The 13210-nt window shown below is 44.8% G+C and overlaps 1 protein-coding gene across 2 annotated transcripts in view; it reads left to right on the top strand.

Moving 5' to 3' along the window:
* Positions 1-1836: 1836 nt before the first annotated feature.
* The window catches only part of ZMYM1 (zinc finger MYM-type containing 1), a 36518-nt gene continuing 25144 nt past the window's right edge, over positions 1837-13210 (top strand). The window contains exon 1 of one of the 2 annotated variants that reach the window (XM_033227163.1): positions 1837-1917. The gene's annotated coding sequence lies outside the window, so the exon portion shown is untranslated. The remainder of the gene's footprint in view (positions 1918-13210) is intronic. The other variant, XM_033227165.1, reaches the window with a different exon arrangement.

Here is a 13210-nt window from a genome sequence, read left to right as displayed (position 1 = left end):
TAATAATAAAACTCCAGTCTCCCACACAGCTGACTCTACGTGAATTACTCTTTATTGCAATTCCCGTCTTGATAAATGGGTTCTGTTTAGGTAGCAGGCAAGGTGAGCCCACTGGGCAGTTACAATGACATCACTTGCCTTTGGATGCCCACTGAACCAGGACTGATTTCTGGGTTCCAATCTAATCCCAGTCACTGAGTTGCTGTGTAACTTGGGGCACATTACCTTTATCCTCTTGCCTTCAGCTTTTCCTTTGGTAAGAAGGGAGTATTAGAGGAGAGATCATTTCAGTAAGGTCCCTTCTAATCCTAACAGTTTAAATAGATTATTATGAATATTAGAAGGTAATAATAAATGTTAGAGAAATTAACTTCAGTTACTCGTATAATATTTCAAATTACCAAAGGGTTTATATTAGATTTGAGGCTAACGCCAAAGGATGTTTAAGGACCATAGCAGCAAGGATCAGAAGGCCCTTTTGGTCTGGACCTCACCTTCACAAGGGCCTCAAATTTAGATTTTTGAGAATATCTCCTTTAAAAGTAATTGTCAAATATGATTATAATAAGTTCATCATTCAATTATATATATATATATTTTAGAATCCTCTTATGCCTTTAGGAATAGCACACTTAGTTGATCCTATACTTTTTTAGATGTTGAAAGTATTGTTAAAAGCATTTAAAATATACCATTTTTTTGACACGCAGTTTAAGGTTATTTTAATTTTTTTTTTTTTTTTTTTTTTGAGGCGGAGTCTCTGTCCCTCAGGCTGAAGTGCAGTGGTGGGATCTCAGCTCACTGCAACCTCTGCCTCCTGGCTTCAAGCGATTCTTCTGCCTCACACTCCCAAGTAGCTGGGATTACAGGCGCCCGCCACCATGCCCTGCTAATTTCTGTATTTTTAATAGAGACGGGGTTTCACCATGTTGGTCAGGATGGTCTTGAACTCCTTAACTCAAGCAGTCCACCCGACACGGCCTCCCAAAGTGCTGGAATTATAGGCGTGACCTACCACGCCCAGCCTGGGGTCATTTTAATTTTAATGTACTAATGAAAGAAGTCTGAACTCCCTACCTCTGAGGATAATTTCCTTTTACTGGAAATTTACTCTGCACCTGGCACTTCACTAACATTGCCTTTTTTTTTTTTTTTTTTTGAGTCCAGCTTCTGCAGAAGCCTGCCGAATCTTTACAAACCTACGATGCAGCCACTACAATTATCCCCATTTCAAGGACGAAGAAATTTAGATTTATAGAAGTTGTCGCCGGGCGCGGTGGCTCAAGCCTGTAATCCCAGCACTTTGGGAGGCCGAGACGGGCGGATCACGAGGTCAGGAGATCGAGACCATCCTGGCTACACGGTGAAACCCCGTCTCTACTAAAAATACAAAAAACTAGCCGGGCGAGGTGGTGGCGCCTGTAGTCCCAGCTACTCGGGAGGCTGAGGCCGGAGAATGGCGTAAACCCGGGAGGCGGAGCTTGCAGTGAGCTGAGATCCGGCCACTGCACTCCAGCCTGGCGACAGAGCAAGACTCCGTCTCAAAAAAAAAAAAAAAAAAGAAGTTGTCAAATCGCTTACTAGCACACAGCTAATAAGTGGTAAAGCCATCTCTCAAATACAGGACATCTAACTGCCCTGCCTGAGCTCTGAGTCAAGGGTCCCATTTTGGCTGCCAGCCAGCGACGACTTCAAGGGTAAAATCCTATGCGGGCCGTAAGGACTCTTCCCCTCCCTCTCTCCCACGTTTTCAATCCCAAGGTCGCCCTTCCCAACGCAGGGAGCTGGGACCACCCTGGGCCAGCGGCCCTGCGCATGCTCAGCCGCGGAGCACGACGGGAGAGGGGCGTGGCCGGCGGGGCCGTTTCGCTTCGAGATTGAGAAGCTTTGCGCGGCGGGCGTCTCTGAGAGAAATTAGTAAGCCTCCTCGTGCGGCTCTGGTTTCGGTCTTTACTCCTGCGCCTTACTCGAAAGGGGCAGGGTTTCTCCTGTCGGTCGGAGGGAGGATGAGGCGTCGGGTCGGGGTTTTAGAGACGGAACTTTGAGTGCAGATTCCGCCAGATGGGGGTCGGGAACTCCGGGCCAGGCCCTGACCTGGATTGTGTTTGTCGCCTCCTTTAACCTTACCCTCACAGATTCGGGGGGTTACTGCTCCCCGCTTCCAGCGATTCTCGCCGCCTCCTGTTCCTGTGTCGTAACCGGGCCGTCAGACTTTGGTCTCCCTCCGCAGCCTCCCGTTTCAAAAGCCTTCATCACACCTGTAGCTCTCCTTCATTAAGCAGTGATTTTTCAAAAGTTTGATTCCTGGCCGGGCGCGGTGCCTCACGCCTGTAATCCCGACACTTTGGGAGATCGAGGCGGGCGGATCACTTGAGGTCAGGAGTTCGAGAACAGCCTAGTCAACATGGCGAAACCCTGTCTCTACTAAAAATACAAAAATTAGCTGGGCTTGGTGGCAGACGCCTGTAATCTCAGCTACTCAGGAGGCTGAGTCAGGAAAATCGCTTGAACCCGGAGGCAGAGGTTGCATTTAGCCGAGATAGCGCCACTGCACTCCAGTTTGGGCGACAGAGCGAGACCCCGTCTCGAAAAAAAAAAAAAAAAAGTTTGCTGAACCCCAAAAGCACAGTTTGAACGCTGCTAATTTACAAGATTAGTTTTAAGGTATTTGGTATCAGGGACCTTCCTGACATGACCCATGACCCATGTCTACTTTTCCAGCTTTCCAGTTGCTTCTACTGGCACTCTTTCACTTGTACTTTATCTGCAACAATAATTCCGCTCCTTCTAGTTCCCATGTATTTGTGCCTTTTTTTTTTTTTTGGAGACAGGGTCTCGCTCTTTGGCCCAGGCTGAGTGCAGTGACAAGATCACGGCTCACAAGCAGCCTCAGCTTTCCGGGCTCAAGCGATCCTCCCACTTGAGGCTCCAGAGTAGCTAGGACAACAGGTGTTCCCCACTACGCCCAGCTAATTTTTATATTTTTTGTAGAGACAGGTTATCTCCATGTTGCCTAGGCTGTCTCGAACTCTTGAATTGAAGCAAACCACCCGCTTCGGCCTCTCAAAGGGCTGGGATTACAGGCGTAAGCCACTGTGCCCGACTATTTGTGGTTCTGTACATGCTGTCTCTATACCAGGAATATCCCCCATTATTGGTTGGTAGTAGACACTTTAAAACCCAGCTCAAATTTCACCTCCCAGAAGACTGACCGTCTTCTTTTCTCATTTCTTCTCAATACCTTGTATATACTTATTGGTTGGGACATCCTGCTCATCAATGTAACCCCGTACCAAGGCACTTCGGAAATGATGGCTCCCCATTGCCTGCAGAATTAACCATGGACATTTTAGTTTGGTTTGAAAAGCATATAGCTTTGTGCCTCCAGCCTTCCCATCAGGCTAGTAAAAGACCTTGCAGAACTCAGTTGAATAAGATAATTTTCTCTTTTTTTTTGGAGACAGTTTCACTCTTGTCACTCAGGCTGGAGTGCAGTAACACGATCTCAGCTAACTGCAATCTCCACCTCCTGAGTTCAAGTGATTCTCCTGCCTCAGCCTCCCAAGTAGCTGGGATTACACCACACTTGGCTAATTTTGGTTTAGTAGAGACAGGGTTTCACCATGCTGGCCAGGCTGGTCTAGAACTCCTGACCTCAGGTGATCCACCTGCCTCGGCCTCTCAAAGTACTGGGATTACAGTCAGGAGCCACCGTGCCTGGCCAAATAAAATAAATCTTAGCAAAGTGTAATGTATAAAGAAGTAGTATAATGCAGAGAAATAAGAGGAGTATATCTGCTTCTGGACTCTGTTTTGTTTTTGCTTGTGTCCGTACCACACTATCTTAATTTACTATAGCTTTATAAGCCCTTCCAACTTTGTTTTTTTTTTTTTTTTTGAGATTGTCTTGGTTATTCTAGGCTCTGTATGCACATTATATATACATTAGAATTACCTTGCAAATTCCACAAAAACCCCTGCTGGGATTTTCTTCTACAGCTTAATTAGGAGAAAAATTAACTTAATATTGACTCTTTCCATCAATGAGCATTTATTTAGATCTTCCTTAATTTCACTCAGCAATGTTTTGTTTTCACTGTAGAGTTTTTTAATAGCTTTCATTAGATTTATTCATATACTTGATATTTATGATGCTGTAGAAATGGTTATTTTTATATTTTTCTGTTCTAGTGCAAATAAATCAAATTGATTTTTTTTTTTTTTTTTTTTTTTGAGACAGAGTGGCGCTGTGTCACCCAGGCTGGAGTGCAGTGGTGCAATGGCTCACTGCAGCCTCCGACACCCACGTTCAAGTGATTCTCCTGTTTCAGCCTCCTGAGTGGCTGGGATTACAGGTGCCCACCACCACGCCCAGCTAATTTTTTTGTATTTTTAGTAGAGACGGGTTTCACCATGTTATACTGGCCTTGAACTACTGACCTCAGGTAATCCACCCGCCTCTGCCTCCCAAATTGCTAGGATGACAGGTGTGAGCCACTGTACCTGGCCAAAATTGATTTTCAAATGTCTTGCTAAGCTTAATAATTTGGAGATTCTTTTGAATTTTCTTTGTACAGAATCATGTCATCCATGAATAATAACAATTTTACTTACTTTTCAAAGTTTGTCTTTTATTTTTTCTTGCTTTATTGATCTGACTAGAACTTCTACTACAATGTTGAAGATCAGTAATAAGAAAAATTCTAAAATGTGGATCTTGTATTATCCTATGATTCTACTGAATTCACTTATTCCAATAGTTTCTTTTACCAGGATTGAGTTGGGGGAGGTTCCTTGGAGTTTTCTATATGCAGTCATGCCTACAAATAAAAAGTTTTCTTCCTTTCCAACTTTTTTTTTTTTTTGAAACGGAATCTTGCGCTGCCACCCAGGCTGGAGTGCAATGGCGTGATCTGGGCTTACTGCAACCTCCACCTCCTGGATTCATGCAGTTCTCCTGCCTCAGCCTCCCGAGTAGATGGGATTACAGGTGTGCACCATCATACCCAGCTAATTTTTGTATTTTTAGTAGAGATGGGGTTTCACCACATTGGCCAGACTGGTCACGAACTCCTGACCTCAAGTGATCCGCCTGCCTCAGCCTCCCAGAGTGTTGGGATTACAGGCTTGAGCCACCATGCCTGGCCTCCTTTCCAACTTTTATGCTAAATTCCCATCTACTATTTTACTTTAGCTTAAAGAATTTCCTTTAGTGGCCGGGCATAGTGGCTTACACCTGTAATGGCAGCACTTTGGAAGGCCGAGGCAGGTGGATCACCTAGGATCAGGAGTTCCAGACCAGCTTGGCCAACATGGTGAAACCCCTTTTCTACTAATAACACAAAAAATTAGCCAGAAGTGGTAATGCATGCCTATAATCCCAGCTACTCAGAAGGCTGAGGCAGGAGAATCCCTTAAACCCGGGAGGTGGAGGTTGCAGTGACCCGAGATTGTGCCATTGCACTCCAGCCTGGGCGACAAGAGTAAAACTCTTGTCTCCAAAAAAAAAAATTTCCTTTAGCATTTCTACAGTGTTTTCATTTATCTGAAAGTGTCTTTATTTTGCTCTTAATCTTGAAGGATATTTTTACTGAATATAGAATTTTAGGTAGATTGCCCCCAGCACTTTAAAGATATTACATTGGCTTCTGAGATTTCATTGTTTTCTTTTCTTTTCTTTTCTTTTTTTTTTAAACAGGGTCTCCCTCTGTCCCCCAGGCTGGAGTTCAGTGGCATGATCACAGCTCACTGTAGCCTCACCCTCCCAGCTTAAGCAATCCTACCACCTCAGCCTCCCGAGTAGCTGGGACTCCAGATGCACACCATCACACCCAGCTAATTTTTAAATTGTTTTTAGAGATGGGAGGTCTCACTATGCTGCCAGGGGCTGGCCTCAAACTCCTGGGCTCAGGCAGTCCTCTGTCCTCTACCTCCCAACATGTTCAAATTACAAGTGTGAATCACCACACCCGACCTTCTTACTGCTTTTAAGATTTTCTTTTTGGTTTTCACCAGTGTAACTATGATATGCCTACTCGCTTTTTTCTTTATATTTGTCTTTTTTGTGATTCACAGAACTTCTTGAATTCATGTGGTTTGATGTTTTTCTTCAGTTTTGGGAAATTGTCCCAAAAAATTGTAGGTATTTTTTGTTACTTTTTTTTTCGAGACAGTGTCTCAGTCTGTTACCCAGGCTGGTGTGCAGTGGTGCGATCATAGCTCACCATAACCTGGAACTCTTTCCTGGGCTCAAGTGGTCCCCCAGCCTCAGCCTCCCATATAGCCTGTACTACAGACATTCACCACCATGCCCAGCTAATTTTTCTAATTTATTTATAAGATGAGGGTCTCACTATGTCACCCAGGCTGGTCTCGAACTCCTGGACTCAAACTCCTGCCTGGGCCTCCCAAAGTCCTGGGATTACAGGCATGAGACACCTTGCCTGGTATTTTCTTTCAAATATTGCTTCTTTTTGCATTGTCTATTTTCTCTTATTCTAGAACTGAATAAGAGATCCCACATGGCACATTATTCTAGATTCTTATTCTAGAACTGAATAGGAATCCCACATGGCACATTATTTCAATTTTCCATCCTTTTATCTCTGTGCGTCAGCCTACCTTCTAGTTTGTCTTCACTAATTGGATACTCATCTGTTGAATTCTTAATATTCTCACTGTGTTTTCCAAGTCTAGATTTTCCATTTAACTCTCTTTTTTTTTTTTTTTTAATGGATTCCAGGTCAATGCAGAACTTCTCCATCTTTTCCTCTATTTTCTCAAACATAACCAAGTCCTTGCCTGACAAGAACAATATCTGAGTCACCTGTGGGTTTGTTTCTGTTGCCATTTTTTTCCAGTCAGTTTTGAGATTTTAAAACTTCCTCTTGGTCCATAAATTATTATTAGATTCTGGACATTTTGATGAACATTATTAGCATCTGGATGTACTTCCTTCAAATCAAAGCAGGCTAAGGTTGCCATTAGGCAGGTGGATAGTAGTAGCAGATGACATTGATCCTGTTGATTACAGGCGTTGTTAAGGCTGTTCTATTTCAGTTTGTCCTTTCTTCTTGGAAGTGGTCTCTTTTCTTCTTGGGGCATGGCCATTACTCTTGGGGCAAGGCCCTCCTTGAGTCTCAACCAGAAATCCAGGTCTTTACCAAAACCCCTCTAACTGCTAGTCTTTTTTTTTTTTTTTTTTTTTTTTTTTGAGGCGGAGTCTCGCTCTGTCGCCCGGACTGGAGTGCAGTGGCCAGATCTCAGCTCACTGCAAGCTCCGCCTCCCGGGTTTACGCCATTCTCCTGCCTCAGCCTCCCGAGTAGCTGGGACTACAGGCGCCGGCCACCTCGCCCGGCTAGTTTTTGTATTTTTAGTAGAGACGGGGTTTCACCGTGTTAGCCGGGATGGTCTCGATCTCCTGACCTCGTGATCCGCCCGTCTCGGCCTCCCAAAGTGCTGGGATTACAGGCTTGAGCCACCGTGCCCGGCCTGCTAGTCTTAAATTTCAACTCTCAATTCAGCATAGCTGCTATAATCTTATCAGCTCTTTGACGTTTAACTGCTGTGTTCTGTTAAGTTTTTTAAGTCTCACTCTGTAAATGTGCAGTTTAGGAGTCAGCCAATGACTTGGAGGAGGAGAGATTTGTATGCACATTGTTTTTCTGTGGTTTCCTCCTCTCCCAGATTGTGCCTCTTGAGTTCCAGCTACTTTAGAATCCAGTACTGCTAACTGTCTCCTGCTGTTTTCTGCTTGGGTTTCCACTATTTTGTCATGGAAAGTCCTCTTACCAGTAAATAAAGTCTGTTAAATTTTGTAATTGATTCTAGTGAAAGGATTTAGTATGCTAAAGGCTACTCTACTATGCCTCGATTTATCCGTTTTTTGTTTTGTTTTGTTTTGGATTTTCTTGGAGACAGAGTCTCGCTCTGTCGCCCAGGCTGGAGTGCAGTGACGTGATCTCGGCTTACTGCAACCTCCGCCTCCTGGATTCAAGCAGTTTTCCTGCCTTGGCCTCCCAAGTAGCCGTGATTATAGGTGCCTCCCGCAATGCCCAACTTTTTTTTTTTTTTTTCAGACAGAGTCCCAGGCTAGCACAGTCTCAGCTCACTGCAACGTCCGCCTCCCAGGTTCAAGTGATTCTCCTGCCTTAGCCTCCCTAGTAGCTGAGATTACAGGCGTGTGCTACCATGCCCTGCTAATTTTTGTATTTTTAGTAAAGATGGGGTTTCACCATGTTGGTCAGGCTGGTCTTGAACTCCTGACCTCAGGTGATTTACCCACATTGGCCTCCCAAAGTGCTGGGATTACAGGTGTGAGCCACCATGCCCAGCCCCATTTTTTTTTTTTTTAAGACAGTCTCGCTCTGTCGCCCAGGCTGGAGTGCAGTGGCGCGGTCTTGGCTCACTGCAAGCTCTGCCTCCAGGGTTCACATCCTTCTCCTGCCTCAGCCTCCTGAGTACCTGGGACTACAGGCGCCTGCCACCACACCCGGCTAATTTTTTGTAATTTTAGTAGAGATGGGGTTTCACCATGTTAGCTAGGATGGTCTCAATCTCCTGACCTCGTGATCCACCTGTCTCGGCCTCTCAAATTGCTGGGATTACAGGTGTGAGCCACTGCACCCAGCCCCCATATTATTTTTAATTCTTGCTAGTCTGATAAAATCTGGAGTTCAGTTGGTTTACAAACTCATAGGATCTGATTAGGCAGAAATGACTTGCAGGAAGGAAAGCAGTATGGGGACAAGTAAAGTGAGGATATTAGGGTGCAGCTGATTCTTTGCCTTGACATCTGTCTCTCTTTCCCTCTGGCCCAAAGAGGAGGATGGTGTTTTCTCCTGTGGTTGTTGTAGATCTCCTTTTGGCTGCAGCTGTCATTTGCTGACCCTGAAAGCACCTCCTTGACTACATTCCAGCTTGAGGGACAATAGCCTCCTTCCTTGAACAGTCATTCCTAGGGCTCTCCTGGGCCTGCCCATTCCTGCCTTTGGTGTGGCACATGCCAGCCACCTAGCTCTAATAGGGAATTGTTGTTAAATCAGTATTCTGCACCCCTCATTCCCAGCCTAGTTTTGAAACGTACTTGTGGTTGGGGTGCTAGTTTCACACTGGCCCCTAGCCTTTGTGGGGTCCTTGCCAAGATTATGAACGGAAGCCCACATACTCTGTCTAAATATTTAAAAGTTATAAATTAAGCTAACACATCGCGGAATAAAATGAGTTCCATCCTCCTACCGTGACAAATACACCTTTGTAATGACCAAATAGAAAAATACATGTAAAGCTGTGGTTTTCAGGACTGAAAGTAAGCAAATTATCAATGATGTCAGAATTCAATTTTGTGTATTATGTTTAAACATTGTATTTGGGTCACTCATGGTAAATTGTTATCACAGAAAATATAGAAGATTTGAATTTCATTATATAAATCACTATCATCCATAATATGACTTTTTAAAAAATCATTTCTTCAAGTTATATTTATAGTCATACAGAATTTTAAGGTTTTTCCCCAAAATTTTCAATATTGAGTTATTAGTTTATTTTATTTATTTATTTTGAGATGGAATCTTACTCTGTCATACAGGCTGGAGTGCGGTGGCGCAATCGTATCTCACCGCAACCTCTGCCTTCCAGGTTCAGGTGATCCTCCTGCCTCAGCCTCCTGAGTAGCTGGGACTACAGTCTGGGCTATTATTTGTAAAAAACAGAAAGTTTGTTGCTAAATTTGTTCAGATCTCTCTCCAATCAAGATTATAACTTTATCTGTAGCAGTAAAAAAATAGTCTCTATATAAATTAGTTTTGAGATTATATGTCTGCATCTTACTCATCGTCATGCAGTTTCCTTTCATTATTGTAACTGCCTTATATTTTATTGAAATCTCATGCAAATTTTTTTTCAATTGAAATTTTTTTTTTTTTTTGGGGGGGGGGGGATACAGTTTTGCTCTGTTGCCCAGGCTTGAGTGCAGTAGCCCGATCTCAGCTCACTGCATCCTCCACCTCCCGGGTTTAAGAAATTGTCTGCCTCAGCCTCCCGAGTACCTGGGATTACAGGCACCCACCACCACGCTCGGCTAATTTTTTTTGTTTTTTTTTTTTTTTTTTTTTTTTTTTTTTTTTGAGACGGAGTCTTGCTCTGCCGCCCAGGCTAGAGTGCAGTGGCCGGCTCTCAGCTCACTGCAAGCTCCGCCTCCCGGTTCACGCCATTCTCCTGTCTCAGCCTCCCGAGTAGCTGGGACTACAGGCGCCCGCCTCGTCGCCCGGCTAGTTTTTTGTATTTTTAGTAGAGATGGGGTTTCACCATATAGCCAGGATGGTCTCGATCTCCTGACCTCGTGATCCGCCCGTCTCGGCCTCCCAAAGTGCTGGGATTACAGGCTTGAGCCACCGCGCCCGGCCTGTATTTTTAATAGAGATGGGATTTCACCATCTTGGCCAGGCTGATCTTGAACTCCTGACCTTGTGATCCACCCATCTCAGCCTCCCAAAGTGCTGGGATTACAGGCGTGAGCCACCGCACCCGGCCTTTTGTTTGTTTGTTTCGAGATGGAGTCTTGCTGTGTTGCACCCAGGCTGGAGTGCAGTGGCACGATCTCTGCTCACTGCAGCCTCCGCCTCCCAGGTCAAGAGATTCTCCTATCGCAGTCTCCCAAGAGCTGAAACTACAGGTGTGTGCCACCACACCTGACTAATTTTTTGTATTTTTAGTAGAGATGGGGTTTCACCATGTTGGCTGGGCTGGTCTCGAACTCCTGACCTCAGATAATCTGCCTGCCTCAGGTTCCTAAAGTGCTGGGATTACAGAGGTGAGCCACAGTGCCCGCCCAAAAATTCATTTTTTAACAGTAATTTGAACCATCAGGGTTATGTAAATACTATTTACTAATTTTCCAGGAAGAATCTGGATGATATCCCCTGGAGGTCTATATGTGTATCTGGAAATAACTCTTGAAACTTGCATTTTCTTTTTTTTCTTTTTTTTTTTTGAGATGGAGTTTCGCTCTTGTTGCCCAGGCTGGAATGCAGTGGCACAATCTCGGTTCACTGCAACCTCTGCCTCCCAGGTGCAAGTGATTCTCTTGCCTCAGCCTCCCAAATAGCTGGGATTACAGGCATGTGCCACCACACTCGGCTAATTTTTTGTGTTTTTAGTAGAGACGGGGTTTCTCCATGTTGGTCAGGCTGGTCTTGAACTCCTGACCTCAGGTGATCAGCCCGCATCAGCCTCCCAAAGTGCTGGGATTACAGGCATGAGCCACCATGTCTAGTCTCGAAACTTCCAATTTCTTTGTGATCTCCTGTTTTACTCTAAGAATGAATGTGGGCCGGGTGTGGTGGCTCATGCCTGTAATCCCAGCACTTTGGGAGGCTGAGGCCGGTGGATCATGAGGTCAGGAGTTCGAGACCAGCCTGGCCAAGATGGTGAAACCCCTTCTCTCCTGAAAAAACAAAACTTCCCATCTCTACTAAAAAACAAAACTTCCCATCTCTACTAAAAAACAAAACTTAGTGGCCAGGCGCAGTGGCTCAAGCCTATAATCCTAGCACTTTGGGAGGCCGAGACGGGCAGATCACGAGGTCAGGAGATCGAGACCATCCTGGCTAACACGGTGAAACCCCGTCTCTATTAAAAATACAAAAACTAGCTGGGCGAGGTAGCGGGCGCCTGTAGTCCCAGCTACTTGGGAGGCTGAGGCAGGAGAATGGCGTAAACCCGGGAGGCGGAGCTTGCAGTAAGCTGAGATCCGGCCACTGCACTCCAGCCGGGGCGACAGAACGAGACTCCGCCTCAAAAAAAAAAAAAAAATTAGCCAGGCGTGCTGGCTGGCGTCTATAATCCCAGCTACTCAGGAGGCTGAGGCAGATAATTGTTTGAACCTGGGAGGCGGAGGTTGCAGTGAGCTGAGATTGTGCCACTGCACTCCAGCCTGGGTGACAGAGAGAGATTCCATCTCGGAAAAAAAAAAAAAAGAATGAATGAATGTGAATTTTGTTGTGTGCTCTATCATATTTCTCTCTTTGGTTTAAATTGAAATATTTTATGGCCAGGCGTGGTGGCTCACACGTGTAATCCCAACACTTTGGGAGGCCGAGGCGGGCGGATCACAAGGTCAGGGGATCGAGACCATCCTGGCCAACATGGTGAAAAACCATCTCTACTAAAATACAAAAATTAGCTGAGCGTGGTAGCGCATGCCTGTAATCCTAGCTACTCAGCATGCTGAGGCAGGAGAATCGCTTGAATCTGGGAGATAGAGGTTGCAGTGAGCCGTGATCACACCGCTGCACTCCAGCCTGGTGACAAAGCAAGACTCCATCTCAAAATGTGTGTATGTGTATATATGTATATGTATTTTATGTTACTACCAAGTAGTATTGCCCAGCAGGAAGATTTGCAGCATTCATCCTTTGACTATTAATACCTGTACTCTGTCATACTATGAGTTAGCCCTAGTTTGGAAAGATGAGTAGGGCTATGTTAAAAGGAAATCTGTAGGAATTATTTTACTCTAATGTGCATCTTGTTGGAAAACGATGTAATGGATCTGTCACTAATACGTGTTTTGTTCTTCTTATAGCCAAACAAATGTTGCATTGCATTTTCCCTTGCCTCAGAAATTTTCAGGATGCTTTCCTTTTTTTCTTTCTGAGACAGAGTCTCACACTCTTGCCTGAGCTGGAGTGCAATGGTGAGATCTCGGCTAACTGCAACCTCCGCTTCCCAGATTCAAGCTATTCTCCTGCCTCAGCCTCCTGAGTAGCTGGGATTACAGGTGCCCACCACCATGCCCAACTAATTTTTTGTATTTTTTAGTTGAAATGGGGTTTCACTATGTTGGTAAGGCTGGCCTTGAACTCCTGACCTCCTGATCCACCCACCTCAGCCTCCCAGAGCTCTGAGATTTCAGGCATGAGCCACTGCGCTCAGTCTCCACTACTTTTATGTTTGTATGATGACACATTTGAAGGGGTTGCAAGATGCCAAAGCTCATAGGTACTTTGTTTTGTTTTACTTTGTTTTGTTTTGTCTTACAAATAGCAGTAATTGTACCTCACGTAAACTTCATTGGCTATGATACCGCCACTGCACAAAACTCGGTGCTTTCTTTTTAATTGATGTTTAGACTTGCAAGGCATATGTACTTTCAGGTGAAGGGAATCTACCTAATGACAAATAGTTAATTATTAGTGAGTTTTGCTT

The sequence above is a fragment of the Trachypithecus francoisi genome, unplaced genomic scaffold (assembly GCF_009764315.1).
Source record: "Trachypithecus francoisi isolate TF-2019V2 unplaced genomic scaffold, Tfra_2.0 Lachesis_group12, whole genome shotgun sequence".
NCBI lineage: Eukaryota > Metazoa > Chordata > Mammalia > Primates > Cercopithecidae > Trachypithecus > Trachypithecus francoisi.
The sequence above is the reverse complement of the archived record's forward strand: the minus strand, read 5'-3'. Positions and strand labels throughout refer to the sequence as shown.